Below are 18942 nucleotides of genomic sequence, written 5' to 3'. Positions count from 1 at the left end.
CCTTGCTGGGCAAGCAGGATACAATTTAAATATCCGATTATACGTATTTCACAGTACCTCCGGACACAATACTACTAACACAGCAAGCAGAATTCGTTGCTGGAATTCCTGCTTGTTGCTCATTTACCACTTTTTAAAACCAATCTAGTTAAGAGCCTATCGCAAAAACCAGATTTCTCTGCAAAGATTTATTAAGACTTGGCATGAAAGAATCCCACTGTGAAAACCACACCTTCCAAGATGACAGTATTTCTAAATATGCTTTATGAAGGAGAAATTATGTGGGCTTGAGATGCATTCTTAAACCTAATCCAAAGAGGGATCAAACGTTATTTTTGAAACTTAATTTTGAGAAATTACAATTAATGTTCAGGACAAGATGCTAAAGACCGAAAGTTCAAAACCCTTCTCCTTACAGCTTCATTATTTATCTAGCCTAAACACAAAGCTGAGATAGAAAACACAGTCCGTAACCTTAAAAAATACGGATTACCCTGACCCACCCATTTAAGAGTAAAAAACTATAAAGTGTGCTTCAAATAAAAACCTTCAAAAAGTATCCCTAATACACACACCCAAGAGAATTTTCTCTGTAAAACCTTTCATTAGCGTTTTATTGGTTAAATCGGCTTTGTATTGGTTGCTTACGGTTAAGGTATACTTTCATTCTCTCGTTTCCTAAATTAAGCACCTTTATAGTGAAGTAAGACTCAAATATTCTAGTTACATTTTTTTTTTTAAGTGAAACAAATCTGGGGGGCACCTGGGTGGCTCAGTGGGTTAAGCCACTGCCTTCAGCTCAGGTCATGATCTCAGGGTCCTGGGATCGAGCCCCATATTGGGCTCTCTGCTCAGCAGGGAGTCTGCTTCCCCCCTCTCTCTCTGCCTGCTGCTCTGCCTACTTGTGATTTCTTTCTCTCTCTGTGTCAAATAAATAAATAAAAACATTAAAAACAAATAAATGAAACAAATCTTTACTGACTCCTTACAAAAAATTACTTTGGCACAAAATGGGGATGGCTAGTAAAACTAAGGGAGGAGCTGGGGGAGAAAGAGATCACAGAGGAAAACAAGAAATGGGAAGGAAGGAAATGTGTAAGCCCGGATACGAAAGGGAATGAGAAATGGAGGAGCAGTGGCATTCGACGACAGGCATGAGGAACAGGCCTCACTTTCTCACTCCCCTCCAGTCAAGGTAAGCAGCTTAACAGAAAGTAAAGAACACGAGATTAGAGAACTAGGTTTCAAATTATAACACACTGCTGCCTCGCTGTGTAATCAGTAATACCAGGGTTCCTGTGGAGTACAAATGAATTAATGTATATGGAAAGGGTGAGCTACAAAGAGCTAGACAGAAGTTAATTACAGTTGCTACTATAATTAATGCAATTGTAATCCTATCAAGATCTACAGCGCTAATGACGTTTTTCAAAAGCAAGGAGGAAAAGAGATTTTCGAAACTTACAAACACTAGATGTTAAAGTCAGAGCCCATTTATTTTTTAAGCTCTGGAGGGCTAAGAAATAGGTCACAAATAATTGCACTGATGATGATCATCAAATCTGCGAATGATTTTTTTAAATATATAAATTAAAGAAGATTCAAGGTCATTCCTATTCAATCACTCATTTGCATCCTGATACAGTTTCTTGAAAACTGAGGGACGAGGAAGAAAGCATAAACGGTGTGCCAGAACCACACAGGATCCCAGGTAAGTCTAAGCATCTGTGCCTACAGACCAGTGGCTGTTGCCCCCACCCAGGACACCTGAGTGACAGGATCCTTATCAGACTGCAACAGTGGCCCCCACAACAGTGCATCTAGGTGAAGGGCCTCACAGCAGACCCTCTAAGCCTCGGTTTCCCCAAGTTCTGATAACCCTCTCTGCCAACTCCCTTTCTGGCGAGGAGCCCCTTCTCAGCCTCCGTTCTTCTCTCCACAAACACACTTGACAGGCCCTGCTCTGGGTGCTGTTCTCACCTTCCACTCAATCCCCTCGAGTTGCTTTTTTTCCTCCAGCAATCCTAGTCACCAAGATGAAAATGGTCTATCCCAAAGAGCCCAAAATAAACACGCCCCAGGGCAGAAGTGAAGTTGGTTCGAAGTAGCCAACAACTCTGAAGCAACACGGAGCAGCCCGCTGCCCATCAGCGCCCAGGACGGGGTTACAGCAGAATGAAGTAAAGGCAGACGAGCCCCAGGACTGCCACTGTATGACTTCAAGACCCTCTTCACTGGAAAATACAGAAATATACAAAAGAAAACGGCACGGTATGTCCTTTACAAACATTTTCAACTTCATTTTTTTAAGGAGGAAGGCATAGGGCAAAAAAAGTAAAATCTGGCAGAAGGAGATTAGGATGTGAGAAAAAGTGTCTCCCGTTCTAGTAACTTTGGCTAGAGATCACTGTCCAAAATGTCAACATTTCATTCTAATGACAGATTCTGAAAGTCAGTGGTACATTGCAGACTCAAACACTACTGGAATTTCAGAGCCAAAGGAACCTTCCATGTCACACAATTCACAACTCCAGAAACAGAACTGATGAGGTTGTGTGGGTTGCTGAACATGACATTGTTAAAAGAAGAACCAGATATTTCCACACTCTTCATACTCTGAATCCGGGATTCTTACTCCTCATGGCAGCAGACTTAGCACAGTTTAAAGAAATGGTACATCTGAGTGTTGGGAGTTACGATAAAGATTTCATGTGTCAGAAACTACCTTAGAAAGACATTTCAATTACTACATCTTCACTATTCTATAAAATGTACGTTTTGTTGCAGAACAGTAGTTCTGATAAACCTCTACTTAAAACCCACCCATAGTTGATAGTCTAACTGGAGATTTTGCAAATGAGTTCCCTGGCCTCAAAATAATAATTACAGGAAATAGGTAATTTATTCTCGAAGTCTCAGTAGTAATTGCTACATATAGGCTACATGCTTTGTAGAGTGTTACAGAATGAATTTTTTAAAAGAAGAAAAAAAAAAAAAAGACGGGCGCCTGGGTGGCTCAGTGGGTTAACCCTCTGCCTTCAATTCAGGTCCTTATCTCAGGGTCCTGGGATCGAGCCCCGCATCGGGCTCTCTGGTCAGCAGGGAGCCTGCTTCCTCCCCTCTCTCTGCCTGCCTCTCTGCCTACTTGTGATCTCTCTCTGTCAAATAAATAAATAAAATCTTAAAAAAAGAAAGAAAAGAGAGAAAAAAAATGAATATCCCCAAACATATACAAAATGTTAAAATCAAGAAACATTCTTTCTCTATGCCAATTATTATCAATATTAGGTTTTCTAAGGAAAGGTTGAGAGCATCACCTTATAAACAACATCCTAAAATTGTCTAATTAAATTCCCCTCTCAAACAAAACTTTCAAGACAAAGAGAAAATCAGATTTAAATTTCCTGTGTACTCTGACTTGTCAACTTTATATTGTCCGTTTTTTCGTGTGGCTATGATATAATACATGATTTAACTGGCAAAAAAATACTCATGTTTTGGGATGCCGGGGTGGCTCAATGGGTTAAAGTCTCTGACTTCAGCTCAGGTCATGATCCCAGGGTCCTGGGATCAAGCCCCACATCAGGCTCTCTGCTCAGCGGGGAGCTTGCTTCCATTCCTCTCTGTTTCTGCCTGCCTCTCTGCCTACTTGTGATTTCTCTCTGTCAAATAAATAAATAAAATCTTTAAAAAAAAAACTAATTTTAATAGATTTCTCAAGGATGATCATGATTTTTATGCATATTTTCCTTGGACACCGAAGTTCTAATACACCTTTAACATGACCTGGCTTTCACTTTCTATTTCTTTTTTTTTTTTTTTTTTTTTAAAGATTTTATTTATTTATTTGACAGAGAGAAATCACAAGTAGTCGGAGAGGCAGGCAGAGAGAAAGAGAGGAGGAAGCAGGCTCCCTGCTGAGCAGAGAGCCCCATGCGGGACTCGATCCCAGGACCCTGAGATCATGACCTGAGCCGAAGGCAGCGGCCCAACCCACTGAGCCACCCAGGCGCCCTCACTTTCTATTTCTAATGGTTTCCACTTTCTCTGTCTTTATGGAAGCCAACTATAACGTACTCATGGAGAATTACCAGTACAATTTACTATCGTGTTAGGAAAACAGAAGAACAACACAATTAACCTACAACTTCACCCTCTATTTGAAAAGTGTAGTGCAGCTGCTAGTATTACTTAAGTTGATGTCTCAACGATTCCTACTACATTTTGCCAAACAAAAACTGCATTCTTTAAATGAAGATTAAAACTTTTCCTGATGAATACAAAGCATGTATATGAGATGTGTGCTGGGTACAAAAGCAGTGTGCCACGTGCTGATTCTCTTCTAAGGTAGCCATAATGAAGGAAGAACACTGTATGCAGAAAATTTTTTTACATATATTAAAGTGTTTTAAAATCATATTTGTTTTCATGCTTCTATGAGAGCTTCAAAAAAAGACTAACTCATCCACTTGGCATATTTTGCTAAATAATCCTATCACAGTAAATAGAAATTAGAACCTTTGGACTCAGAAACTGGTATACCTCAGAATACCAAATAGTTGAAATGAAAATGATATTCAAACTTAAAAATCAGGATGTTCACACTTAGAAACTGTTTTCCATTAACAGTTTCACAAAATCTAGACAACAGTAGTATATACACCTTCAGAGAACTCGACAGTATCTGTAGTCTCCCCTTCACGCAGTCGGCTATGACGAGCTAAAGATCTCCGAGAGTGGGAGCCGGATGTCACCAAGATGGTGACAGGTCGGGCCTGACTTCACTTCCTCTCCCAAGAACAACCACTGTTCAAGAACAAAAGATCACGGAAGGAATCCTAGAACGTGGGGTGAGGTGGAAGCACCCCACTGCGCTTCAGAGACCAAGTCAGACTGCATATAAAATAAGTAGCTGCACACGGATGGCACCGCCCCTCCCCCAGTCAGTGCAGCACCAAGAGGAGAGGTTTCTTAGGCCACTGGTCTCTCCAGGAGGAATAGAAAACCCCAGAGGGGCCAATCCATCTCCCCCATATCATGGGTCCTTGGTGGGAGCAGCTACTCTGATCTCACACCACAGGGGTTGCCGAACAATCTGTGGGGCCCAGTCACTGGGAATCTTGACTAGGACAGAGAAGGGGGAGGAAGGGCCTGCAACAGGCAGCACACGCAGTGCCCATGTAGTGACTCCAACAAGCAGGTACTCTCAGCTGCAGAACAAACTGGCTGCACACGATGCAAGGGAACTAGGCTGGGTATAGACCTGCCTGATTCTCATCCTCAGATAAGGGATTCTGCTGGTCCTAGAGCCAGGCTGGGCCATGCCCACGCAGCGTCCTGACTCAAAGCCCCCCACAGTAGGAAGTGCCTTCCGGTCCCATCAGAACAGAAGGGCTGCTGACAAGACCTAGAAGCTACGTGGCCAACGAAGAAGAGCAGGCGGACCGCCCTGCTCAGTCAGGGGACGTGTTACACCTCAGCTTGAATGAAGACAAAAATCAAAGAGCTTTACTGGTTTTAGAGCTGTTTCTCCTGCTGTGCCTGGGCAGGAATCTAATTCAGAGCCCTGCTCAGGGCTGAATACAGCTTCAGCCTGTCTAACCACAGACACTACCTGGGCCACACAGGAAGCCGGGGGGCCCATTCAACAGTCCTACAGAAGGTGACACTCACACGTACAATGCAGCCCATGCCTTTTCCCACTTGCCGAGCAAACCTGGTGGGTTTACCTGACCAGCAAATTCAGTGCACACTCAGGCCTGATCCAGGCCCCCAAACAATGAGCTATATAGCTCCTAGGCCCTTCTTCACTCTCCGCCAGAGCAGACAAGCTAATTCTTAGCCCCACCTACTACTGAATACAGTTCTAAGTCCAGACCATGGAGGAGGCCTTACCAGAGACTTGAGGCATCAACAGAGCCCCTCCTACAGATGCCTCAGGTGGGGAGGTAACCAAGTCCTATCTAATTGTTCTCAGCAGGGGCACACGCCCCCATCCCCAGCCTCAGAGTTGCCTCAACCACAAAAGATCATATTAGCAGGCCCCACAACTGCCAAAGACATTATCACCAAACACACCCAGAAACCCAAACGGTGCTGACTGGTAAAGAACTATCTCTATCAAAGGAAACCTAAAAGCATGGACGATAAGTCACCATCAGTTAAGATGAAGTGTTAAAAGTTTAAAATATTTTACATAAGCTTCACAGTAACCATAAGGAAAAACTGAATTACACACACAAAAAAAACATGATATACAAGCCAAAGCATACTAATACCAAAAAATATCAAAACACACAAAAAAGGAGAGCAGAATAAGAAACAAAAAAAGGTCTACAAAGCAACCAGAAAACAATGCACAGAATGGCAACAGTACATGCTTACGTATCAACAATTACTTCAGGTCAGCTGACAAGATGGCGCTGGAGGACCTGAAGCTCACCTCATCCCTCCAACACAACTGGGTAACACCCACATCAATGTGAATAACTCAGGAAAGGATCCAAAGATGGCAGAACAAACTCCACAACTAAAGGCTGGGAAGTAAGAGGGTAAGAAGGGCAAAGACTGCGGCCTGGGAACAAAAGGGAATGTGGCCATCCGCAACAGGGAGGGAACTGGTGGGGCTTGAAGAAGGGCAGAAAACAGACTCTCTGTCTCTGACAGAGACACATCTCTGTCACATTTTTTCCTTCAAGATGGCAGGTGCTGAATAGCATGAGTTCTTAAAACCAGTGGGACTTAAAGCCTGGAATTTTACAAATCGGTAGGCTCAGCTCTGGTAGAGTCTGGAGGACTCTAGGAAACAGAGTCCCCACCTTTAAAGAGACAGGACAACAAACAGCCTGAGCAGACAGAGCGTGGAGCAAGCAGTTTGAAAAGTGGTGAGGAGGGAGCACATGAGAGGAAGAAGGATGTGCTCATCTCAGAGCATGGCAGGGAGACCCCTCTGGAAACAAAGGAGCGGGCACGAGCCATTTCAATGCAGCCTCATCAGCACATAAACAAGGGCTACTGCAGGAAGCAGTGCAGAACCCAGACTCCGTACTTAGCATGCTTGCAGAAAGCATCCCCCACCTGTACCCCACTTCAATGGTCCATCCTTCCCAGTCATTTTCCAGTCCCTTTCCCGGCACTGCAGGTCCCTCCTCCAGAAGACTGGTGCGAGCCCTGCCAGCAGCATGTCTCCTGACCTGCGCGTTTTACAGGACCTCTGCTCAGCACCAGTTGAGCGGCAGGAGCGGGTCACGTTTCACAAGCAGACCAACCACACGACAGGCAAAGAGAGCATCTGCAGACCACTGGGCTGAAGGAAAAAGAGGCCGAGGACTCAACAGCCAGGCACGTGCAACACACACAGGAGACACTCCATGTAGAGCCAGGCCCATGTAGACACGGGACACTGCACTATGGGACCTCTACTCTTCTCTAAAGCCTATTATCACTGAGAGCAAGAGAAGTAGCTGACTTTCCTAACACACAGAAACAGACACGGAAAGGCCAAGTGAGGAGACAGAAACATCTGCCAAATGAAAGAACAGGACGAAGCCTTGGCAAGAAACCAAAGGGAAACGGATATAAATGACAAATGTGACTGAGAACTTCAAGAAGTCATCATAAAGATACTTACTGGACTGAAGAAAAGAGTGGAGGACATTAGTGAGACCCGTAACACTAAAATAAAAAGAAGAACCAATCAGAGATCAAGAACACAATAAATGAAATAAAAAATACACTTCATGGAATAAACAGCAGGCTGGATGAAGCCACAGAATTAATGACCTGGAAGACAGAGTAACGAAAAGAGACCAAACGGACCAAAGGAGAGGACAGAAAATTACACAAATTGAGTTTGCAGAAAGAGTGTATAAATTGAGTTTGTATAAATAGTGACTCCATCAAATGTAATAACATCCCCATTATCTGGACCTCAAAAGAAGAGAGAAAGGTAAGGGGGCAGAAAATTTATTGGAAGAAATAATAGCTGAAAACCTCCCCAATGTGGGGAAGGAAAAAGATATCCAGATCTAGATGGCACAGAGATATCCCCCCAAATTCACATAAGGAGGTCCACACAAAAACACATAGTGATTAAAATGGTAAAAAAGTAGTAATAAAAAAAATAGCAATAAGAGAACAGAAGACAGTTACATAAAAGGGAAGCTATATAAGCCTATGAGCAGTTTTTTGGGAGAAATTTTACAGATTAGGGAGTGGAATGATAAATTCAAAATGTTAAAAGGGAAAAATCTACAACCAAAAATGCTCTTTCCAACAAGGGTACCATTCAGGATAGAAGGAGAGATAAATTGTTTCTCGGACAAACAAAAACTGAAGGAGTTCATGACCACTAAACCATCTCTACAGAAAATATTAAATGGGACTGTGAGTGGAAAGGAAGGCCATAAGTGAGAGTATGAAAAGTGAAAGAAAAAGAAAGAAAGACCACAAGAACAGTATAAAAATAAATATTTCTGTAAAAATCAGTCAAGGGACTCATAAAATAAAAGTATGTAAAATATGATACCACAGACCTAAAAAGTGTGTGTGTGTTTGTGTGTAGTCAGGAGAAAGAGTAGAGAATGGGTTCAAACTTAAGAGACCAGCAACTTAATACAGATTGCTGTATGCAGAAGATGTTATATACAAAACAATGGTAACTACCAATCAAAAACCACTAATAGATATGCAAAACATATAAAGAAAGGCACCCAACTACATCACTAAAGAAAGCCAACAAATCATAAAATAGAAGAGAAGGATCCGAGAAAAATCTACAGAAACAACCACAAAACAAGTACCAAAATGGCAATAAATATCTATCAATAATGACTTTGAATGTAAATGGACTAAATGCTCCAAACAAAAGGCACAGGGTGACAGAGTAGATTTAAAAAACCAGGACCCACCTAGATGTGGCCTACAAGAGACTCATTTCAGACTGAAAAACACCTACAGACTGAAAGTGAGAGGATGGAGAAACATTTATCATGCAAATGGATCCCAAAAGAAAGCAGGATAGCAATAATTATATTGGACAAAACAGGCTTTAAAACAGTCTATAAGAAGAAACAAAGGAGGAGACTATATAATCATAAAGGGACATCCAGCAAGAGGATATAACAATTGTAAATATTTGTGCACCCAACACAGGAGCACCCAAATATATAAAACAGTTAATAACAAACATAAAGGAACTGATGGATAATAGTACAATAATAGTAGAAGACTTACTACTTACCTCAATAGACAGATCATCCAAACAAAAAATCAACAGGGACAGTGGCTTTGAAAGACATGGACCAAATGGATATAAAAGATATATTCAGAACACTCCCGCATAAAATGGCAGACTATACATTCTTTGCAAGTGCACATGGAAAATTTTCCAGAATAGGTCACATAGTAGGCCAAACACAAAGTCTCGACAAATTCAAAAAGATGGAAGTCATACCATGCATCTTTTTTGACCATAACACTATGACACTAGAAATCAACTCTAAGAAAAAATCTGGAAGAACACAATACATCGAGGTTAAATAACATGTTATTAAACAATGAAAAGGTTAAATCAAGAAATCAAAAATTAAATGAAAACAAAATGGTCCAAAATCTTTGGGATACAACAAAAGTCATTCTAAAAGTTTATAGCAACACAGACCTACTTAAAGAAGTAAGAATAATCTCAAACGACCTAACCTTATACTTCAAGGAGCTAGAAAAACAACAAACAAAATTCAAACCCATCAAAAGGAAGGAAACAATAAAGATTAGAGCAGAAATAAATAATATAGAAACAAAAAGAAATAGAACCTATCAATGAAACAAGAAGTTATTTCTTTGAAAAGATCAACAAAATTGATACACCTCTAGAAAGACTCATTAAAAAAAAATGAAAAAGGACCCAAATAAACAAAATTACTACAGAGAAGAAATACAAACAACTGTAACAGAATTATGAAAACCTATATGTCAACAAATTGGACAACATAGAAGAAATAGCTGAATTCCTAGAAACATATAACCTACCAAAAATGAAGCAGGAAAAAATAGAAAATTTAAACAGACCAATCAATCACCAGCAATGAAACTGAACCAGTAATCAAAAAAATTCCCAAAAAGCAAAAGTTCAGGACCAGACAGTTTCACAGGAAAATTCTAGCAAATATTTCAAGAATAAATAGCTATTTTAATTCTCCTCAAACTGTTCCAAAACAAACAGAAGAGAAAGGAAAGCTTCTAAATTTATTCCGAGGCCAATTTCACCCTAATAACAAAATCGGATTAAGACACCATAAAAAAAGAGAACTACAGGCCAATACCTCTCATGGATATGGATGCAAAAATCATCAGCAAAATATTAGCAAGCCAAAACCAACAATACAGTAAATAATCATATACCATGATTTATTTAGTGAGATTTACTCCCAGATGCAAGAGTGGTTTAATATTCGCAAAATAATCAACATGATAGATCACATCAATAAGAGAAAGGATAAAAAACCATATGATCATTGCAAAAGATGCAGAAAAAGCCTTCAACAAAGGACAGCATCCATTCATGACAGAAACCCTCTGAAAAGCAGGTCTAGAGGGAACACATCTCAACCTAATAAAGGCCACATATAACAAACCAACAGCTAACATCACACACAATGGTGAGAAACTGACAGCTTTACCCTTAAAGTCAGGAACAGGACAAGAATGGTCAGTGTTACTACCTTCATTCAACATAGAACTAGAAGTCCTAGCCGCAGCAATTAGACAGCATAAAGAAATAAAAGGCATTCAAAAACTGGTTAAGGAAGAAGTAAAACTCTCACTATTCGCAGATAACATGATAACGAGATATAGAAAACCATAAAACCTCCACCAAAAAACTACTAGAACTGATAAATGAATTCAGTAAAGTCGCAGAATACAAAATCAATGTACAGAAATTTGCTGCATTCCTATACACTAATAATGAGGCATCAGAAAGTGAAATTAAGAAAACAATCCTACTCTTCTCTTTGCTTCCTACTCTGGAAGCAGCAGTATTGAAGATGGCTGGTTGCTGTTGTGATGGGTTTGAGTGCATCTGACCATAAAACAATCTTGTTAGAAAAAGTGGGGAGGAAGGGAACAGGAGGAGAGAGGAAGACCTCTTCTCCCTCTCACCACACACTGAGATACATCTCAATGGTCTCTAACCTTGTTTGTAGGGATTCTGTTCATGAACACCTGGAAAGGCAAGTGGCCTTCAGATTATACCAGCTGAGCTAGCATTGCTGACCAACTGTTGCAGGCTCTAGAACTAAAAACAACCCTGAAACCATTTAAAAAAAAAAAAAAAAAAAAAAAAAAAAGAAAACAATCCCATTTATAATCACATCAAAAACAATAAAATATCTAGAAATAAACTTAGTCAAAGAGGTGAAAGGTCTGTACTCTAAAAATTATAAAACACTGATGAAAGAAATTCAAGATGACACAAAAATGGAAAGACATTCCATGCTCATGGTTTGGAAGAACAAATATTGTTAAAATGTCCACACTACCTTTCATCACTGGTCATTAGGGAAATGCAAATTAAAGCCACAATGAGATACCACCTTTTGCCTGTTAAAAAATGACCATCAAAATACACAAGAGATAAATGATGGTAGGCATGTGGAGAAAAGGGAACCCTTGTACATTGCTGGTAAGACTGTAAACTGATACAGACACTATGGAAAACATTATGGAGGATCTCAAAAAATTAAAACTAGAACTACCATATGATCTAGCGATTCCACTTCTAAAAATATACCCAAAGGTGATTAAAAACACATTCTCACAGAGATATCTGCACTCCCATATTTAAAGCAGCATTATTTATAAGAGTTAAGATACAGAAACTACCTAAGTGTCCATCAGTGGATGAATGGATAAAAATGTGGTATAGATTCACAATGGAATACTATTCAGCCACAAAAAAGAAAGAAATCCTACCATTTGCAATAACATGGTGGGGGGGGGGGGCCTGAAGGTATCCTGCTAAGTGAACTAAGAAAGACAAATACTGTATGATCTCACTTATATGAGGGGACAGAGACGAGGAAGAGGGGGAAAGAAAAAGCAAAATCCTAGTAAAAGAGATCAGACTTGCGGTTATCATAGGCAGGGAGTCAGTGGAGGAGAAAAGAGGGAATTGGAGAAAGGTACAAAAGGTACAAACTTCTAGTTAGAAGATAAATGGGTACTAGGGATGGAATATACAACCTGATGACTAGAGCTAACAGCGCTGTATGGCATCCAGGAAAGCTGTTAGGAGAGTTAATCCCACCACAAAGAGAAAAATTTTCTTCCTTCTTTCCTTTTGATTGTTTCTATATGAGAAGGTGCAGGTTAGCTGAACCTGCTTCGGTAATCATTTCACAATATACAGAAATCTAACCATCGTGCTGCTATAGGTCTTCAACTTACACAGTGATGTACGTCAATTATTTCTCCATAAAACTGGAGGGGAGAGAAACATCACAGAGATCACTGCATCCAGAACAGAATGAAAAGGGGACAGAGTTAAAGGAGGAGAGAGGAGGGACACTGCAGGGGAAGCAGCTCATACTGACCCCTAGAGGCCACATAGAAGTTTACCTTTTACTCTGCGGGGGGGTGGTTGGAGGGGGGAGTACCACAGAAGTCAGAGTAAAGGAGGGACACTGGGCCCATCTGTGTTCAAAAGAAAATAAATTCTAAGAGTTAACATGAACATCCAATTCTCAGTAGGCAACTCCTTGTTAATATTTAAACAAGGAAGGATGAGGCCACATTTCCAGACAGATCAGTAATAGAAGGGTTGGGTCATGGGAAGCCGGAGGGGTTCAAGCTGAAAGCAATTTCCTTTCCTTGTGTTGAACAATTAAATCCAGTGAACCATTGTAACAGTATGTTATGTGAAAACTCTAGTAAGATCGTCAAACTAACAAACTATTCAACACCATGTGCCTTGTAGCCCCACCCAGAATGAAGATGCAGAGGTTAATGAAAGACCTAAGACTTCATAAAAATTAATTCCATTAATAATAAAAGGTGGCTTCAAACCTGTACAAAAATGCATCTTTGAAGAGAAAAGAAAATGTTAAGTGATAGGCACACTAAAGCAGTGTAAAGACAAACCAAAAACATACAAAACAATTCTGAATCATAAAGCATAAGACCACCTGGGGGGGGGCACACTTAAGTGTTTATTTTAGCTTTAGAAGCTTTCAAGGAAGAAAAATATTAGACAAAATGAAAGATACAATGGATTAAAAAAATTCATTCTAGAAATACTGTATACTGAAGTATAGAGGGCAAGAAAGTAAAGTTAGAATCCTGCTGCTAATCTAGGGGAACCATGAGAGGGGACAGTGAGGTAAAGGAAGAGGAAAAGACAAACTGACACATTTAAGAAGGTGACAAAACGCAATGTTTGCGAAACTATAATCATGTATTAACATGGCACTTAAAATAGGCTCATTGAAAAAAAAAAAAAACTAAATAATCCACAGCCATAAATTCCTGGCTTCTTTAGTTATTACAAGAGAGAAGTTATCACTTATTTAATTACACCAGTAAGACTGGGAAGTATTCCCAATATGTAAAAGCAATGTGCAATACCTTCCAGCACATTCTGCCTCCCTAATAGCTGTATCAGCAATTACACATATTGAGAGGATGCAGAGAAGGGTCCCTTCAAAGGTATCGTACTTTGAAAATCATTTTACTGAATTACTTTATTCAAAGCAAACTTATTTTTTTGAAAATAAATTATTTTATTGAAAAACAAACCCTAAAAAAGTAGACGTGCTTTTGCAGTCTAATACCATCCCAGATGGACCATGTTGCATATCCACGCTCCATTCTCTGACTCATTAAGTTTGGAAAGCATCCTCACGTACATCTCCACGGGATGTTTGGGAGGCTGCTCAGTTATTAACACTTAGGAAAACCACGCTTGATGGAGTTCTGCCGCCCAGTCTTAATTCACAAAAAGTTCAAACTCTGAATTCGTACCAAATGCAAAGTACAAAATCTGACAGAGTGAAGATGAATAACAGTGTGTTGAATAAGAAGGAGATATTTGGTGTAGTACCCTGGGAATTTGGGTCCGTCTAATCCAAGACTGCATCAATTACTGAGAAGTTAAGGGAATCGGAAAATCAATTAAACTTGCAGATTGTGCCATATTGGGAAAGTCTTGAATTACCGACACTAGAGGCATTTGGCATTAGACTGAATGAAATACCAGCAAACATATTAATAACAATGGAGACCTCTTTTATTAGAAGCTGACTGGGGAAGAAATATGGCTTAATAACAAAAATATTTCTAATATCAACAGGCAATATTTACCTGCAATCATTAAGTTATCCTGTAGTAACTGGAGGCCATAATGTACACATATCAGAAGAAATACAAACTTACACTCCCTTCAGAGCTTTCATACAAGAAAAAAAAGTTTTAGTGACCCTGTAAACCCAGAATAAGACACACGAATACTTTAAAAGAAAGAAATACATGTAAATCCTTTTAAACTAGACTTCTTCCCTCCAAATCAGTTATATGCCTGGTTGGATTATCAAGATGATACAGAGGAAAATCCGAAATTCACTATAATCTGTTCTCTCCTAAAGCAAATGCTATAAATGAATGGAATTTTCAGGCCACTATTAAAATAGGGAGGATTCTTTCAGAATAACTTGGAACTTTCCATTTTGTTCCAACCGAGACAGATACAAATGAATATGCTTTATATAGTTTTATGTTAATCACAATAGTTAAATGCTTTGGGCACCAATGTAGCTTATTGATACATCTTTAAAACATGACTTGGGATAACATAAGCAGTAAGAACAAGGCAAACAGGCTGTGGCAGAAGCTGTACGTCCAAACCCCCTTCAAGGAAGACATATGAAGAGAGCCCAACAGGAATCCAATGCGGAAACAAGACAGTTGTGGCAAAATCCCCTTGTCAGGCTGTATTCCATCTGGCCCTTCTGGGCCAAGACTTGCTTCTCCACGGAGCATTTATCAATCAGGGTCCCAGCAAAGCAGATGGCACACTGCATAATTGAAGAGATTTTAATAAAGGGACTATTTACTAAGGTTTGGCAAGGTTAGGAACACCAGCAAGAGACAATGCAACGCTCTGAGGCTAGCAACAGCAGGGTGCTGTTTCCACCCCCGGGCCTCCAAAAGCAAAGGAAGGGAACAGAAGAACCCCGAGGAACAGAAGACCAGAGTGGGCCACCTGACAGGACCTGTGGTCACCGCTGAGGGAAGCCCAAAACCAGCAGAAAGAGGGAAGGGGAGAGTAGGAAAGCGTAACAAATACTCCTGTCTCACACTCGGGTCATACCTCCAACCTCCAGTGGGAAAAGCCCACCTAGACACAAAAATAGCAAAGGTTCTACTGACGTAATACACACAGGTCAGCCTCCGTGGACACACGTCAGGGTGGAGAAAGGGTCTGTAAGAGTAGACAGAATCATCCACTGTGGGCAGGACCCTCAGAGAAACATAGAGCAAGCTGCAAATTCAGCATCTGAAGCATCAAAGAGCACATTGGTAGAGGCCTTTATGCTCCCCAAGCAGCACCCTGGTGGCTGGGAAGAAGAGACACCTTACAAAAGGCAGCAAAAAGGGAGGCAAGAAGAAAATGCTTGAGCCATCTTCTAAGAAAGACTGGTATGGGGGCGCCTGGGTGGCTCAGTGGGTTAAAGTCTCTGTCTTCAGCTCAGGTCATGATCCCAGGGTCCTGGGATCGAGCCGCGCATTGGGCTCTCTGCTCAAGAGGGAGCCTGCTTCCTCCTCTCTCTCTGCCTGCCTCTCTGCCTACTTGTGATCTCTGTCTCTGTCAAATAAAGAAATAAAATCTTTTAAAAAAAGAAAGAAAGAAAGACTGGTATGATGTGAAAGTACCAGCTAGCTTCGTACAGTGTAAGAAATACTGGGAAAAAACATGAGTCACGAGAACTCAAGGAAGCAAATGCATCTGTTGGCCTCAAGGGTTGTGTTTTTGAAGTAAGCCTTGCTGATCTGCACAATGAAAGAGTTGCATTTAGAAAATTCAAGCTAATTGCTGAGGACACTCAGGGCAAAAAGTGCCTGACGAATTCGCACGGCATGGGTCTTACCAGTGACAAAATGTGCTCCACGGTCAAAAAAATGACAGACCGTGATTGAAGCTCAGGTTGATGTCAAGACTACAGATGGTTATTTGCTTCATCTATTTTGTGTTGATTTTACTTAAAAATGTAGTACCAAGAGGTCCACCAAATTGAGAAAAAGATGATGAAATCATGACCTGAGATGTGCAGACAAATGACTTGAAAGGAGTGGTCAATAAATTGACTCCCGGCAGCATCGGAAAAGACACAGAAAAGCCCTGCCCATCTTCTTATCCACTCCATGATGTCTTTGTTAGAAAAGTAAAAATGCTGAAGAATCCCCGCTTTGAGGTGGGAAAGGAATGTTCATGAAGCTTCATGGTCAAGGCAGTAGATCTGGAAATGCTACTGGGGATGAGACTGGTGAAAAGTTGAACAAACTGATGGAGGTGAACCACTAGGCCAAGAATCTGGTTAAAGCTCAGACATGGGGCGCCTGGGTGGCTCAGCGGGTTAAAGCCGATGCCTTCGGCTCAGGTCATGGTCCCGGGGTCCTGGGATCGAGCCCCGCTTCGGGCTCTCTGCTCAGCAGGGAGCCCACTTCCCTCTCTGCCTGCCTCTGGTGATCTCTGTCTGTCAAATAAATAAATAAAATCTTTAAAAAAACAAAAAAAAAGCTCAGACATTTAATGGTGACAGATAAAAGATCTTACTTGTGATGTTTAAATTTTAAAAATTTCTTGGTATAGAAAACCTACACATTTGGAGCCAGTCAGTATAGAAAAACATACTTTACCTTTACCTTCTATGATTTCCTATAGAAATTTTATCTCTCCGAGCCATCTGGCAGCCTTCAGAGCACAATATTACTATCTGCTGTTTTTTATTAGACTTTATTTTTTAGATCAGTTTTAGGTTCATGGCAAAATTGAGCAGAAAAGTGCAGAGTTCCCATATACCGTTCCCCCAAGCTGTCCCTACTATCAACGTCCTCTGCCAGAGTGGAACGTTCATTGTATCAGTGAACCTACACTGACATGTCACAATCACTGAGAGACCACATTACAATCCACTTATAGCGCTGAACATTCCCTGGGTCTGGGAAAACACGCAACAACATGTATCCACCATTACAATATCATATAGAATACTGCCAGCACCCCAAAACATTGCTTTGTACTCTTATTCATCTTGCTCCCCCTGCCCCAACACTGGCAACAATGATCTTTTTACTGGCTTTGCCTTTTGCAGACGTCACAGAGCTGGAATCACACAGTGTGTAGCCATTTCTGATTGGCTTCCTTCGCTTTGTAACGTGCATTTCCGATTCCTTTATGTCTTCTCGTGACCCCATAGCACATTTCTTCTGAGCACTGGACAATATTCCATTGCCTGTACGGACCACAGTTTATCCATTTACCTACTGAAGGACATCTTGGTTGCTTCCAACTTTTGGCAATTACTGAATAAACATCTGTGCGTAGGTTTTTGTGAGGACGCGAATTTTCAGCTCCTCTGAGTACCTGCCAGGGAGAATGGTTGCTGGATCGTATGGTAAAAGTGTACTAGTCTCGTAAGAAACTGCCAAACTGTTTTCCAAAATGGCCATACCATTTTGAACTACTGATAGCAGTGAATGAGGGCTCCTGTTACTCCACACCCTGACGAGCATTTGGGGTTGTCAGTGGTCCAGACTTTAGCCATCCAGATAAGTGTGTGGTGGTATCATGTTTTAACGGCATTTCCTTGATGACCTATGAAGTGGAGCATCTTTTCATAGGCTTATTTTCTATCTACGTCTCTTCTTTGGTGAGGTGTCTGATGAGGTATTTGGTCCATTTTTTAATAGGGTTATTTATTTACTTATTGTTGAGTTTTAACAGTTCTTTATATACTTTGGATAAGAGTCCTTCACCAGATACACCTTTGGCAAACATCTTCTCCCAGTCGGTGGCTTGTCTTCTCACTCTCTCAACAGTGTCTTTTGCAGAGGGGAAGTTTTTAGTTGTAGTAAGTCCAGCTTGTCAGTTACATCTTTTCTAGCTCAAGCCTTTAGTGTTGCCTCTAAAAAGTCATCACCACACCCCGGGTTGCCTAGATTTTCTCCTCTGCTAACTCTATCACCATTAACTGAGTATATATACCCACACCGAGTAGCCATCATGGAGCTGGTCCTTAAGACAGAAGATGAACAAGGCAACAAAACCCTCAAGCACCCTGAAGCACTGTTTCCAGGAACTCCGTCAACCACGAACACAGTGGCGCTCGGATGGGAGAGATGAGAGCGGTCACAGTACAGCGGCACAAACGTGGCATCAAACTCGCCCACACAGGCCCAGACCACACCTGCCCGGCTGGATGCCAGGCCCGACCCTGCCACCACCAGCTGTGTGCCCCTGTGTCTCAGCTTTGTCATCAGAAACGTGAGGAACATATTTACACCCACTTCACGTCCCGGTGCTGCTGTGAAGATCAGTCGACATAACCCCCATGGAAGGCCCCGCGTCACGCCTCCCGCACCGGGACCCCACAAAAAATGCCAGCCCTTGTACACACTCCGAGGTGGGGACTCACGTACACAGTCCGACAAACTCAGAAAAATGATCGCTGCTTTATGTTTTTAATCGCTGTATTTCATTTTATTTTGAAATCTCAAAGAAGATTAAGGTATTGTCTAACTCCCACGTTCTACGGCCAGCCAACACAGCAAGGAGTCAAGGAAATGAACAACAGCACACGGAAGATGACAGACAGAGCCGGCAGGGGAGTGTGCGGTTAAAACCTCAGCGTGGCGACAGGAGTCCATTCTCTTTTTTTTAAACACACA

At 41.2% G+C, this 18942-nt stretch overlaps 1 protein-coding gene and 1 pseudogene across 4 annotated transcripts in view; one reads left to right on the top strand and one right to left on the bottom strand.

Moving 5' to 3' along the window:
* Positions 1–18942, bottom strand: part of CDKAL1 (CDK5 regulatory subunit associated protein 1 like 1) — a 632670-nt gene that overhangs the window by 424332 nt on the left and 189396 nt on the right. The window lies entirely within an intron of this gene.
* LOC116587910 lies at positions 1125–16593 on the top strand (annotated as a pseudogene).

This window comes from Mustela erminea, chromosome 4 (assembly GCF_009829155.1).
Source record: "Mustela erminea isolate mMusErm1 chromosome 4, mMusErm1.Pri, whole genome shotgun sequence".
Taxonomy (NCBI): domain Eukaryota; kingdom Metazoa; phylum Chordata; class Mammalia; order Carnivora; family Mustelidae; genus Mustela; species Mustela erminea.
This window is presented reverse-complemented; position numbering and strand designations above follow the sequence as displayed.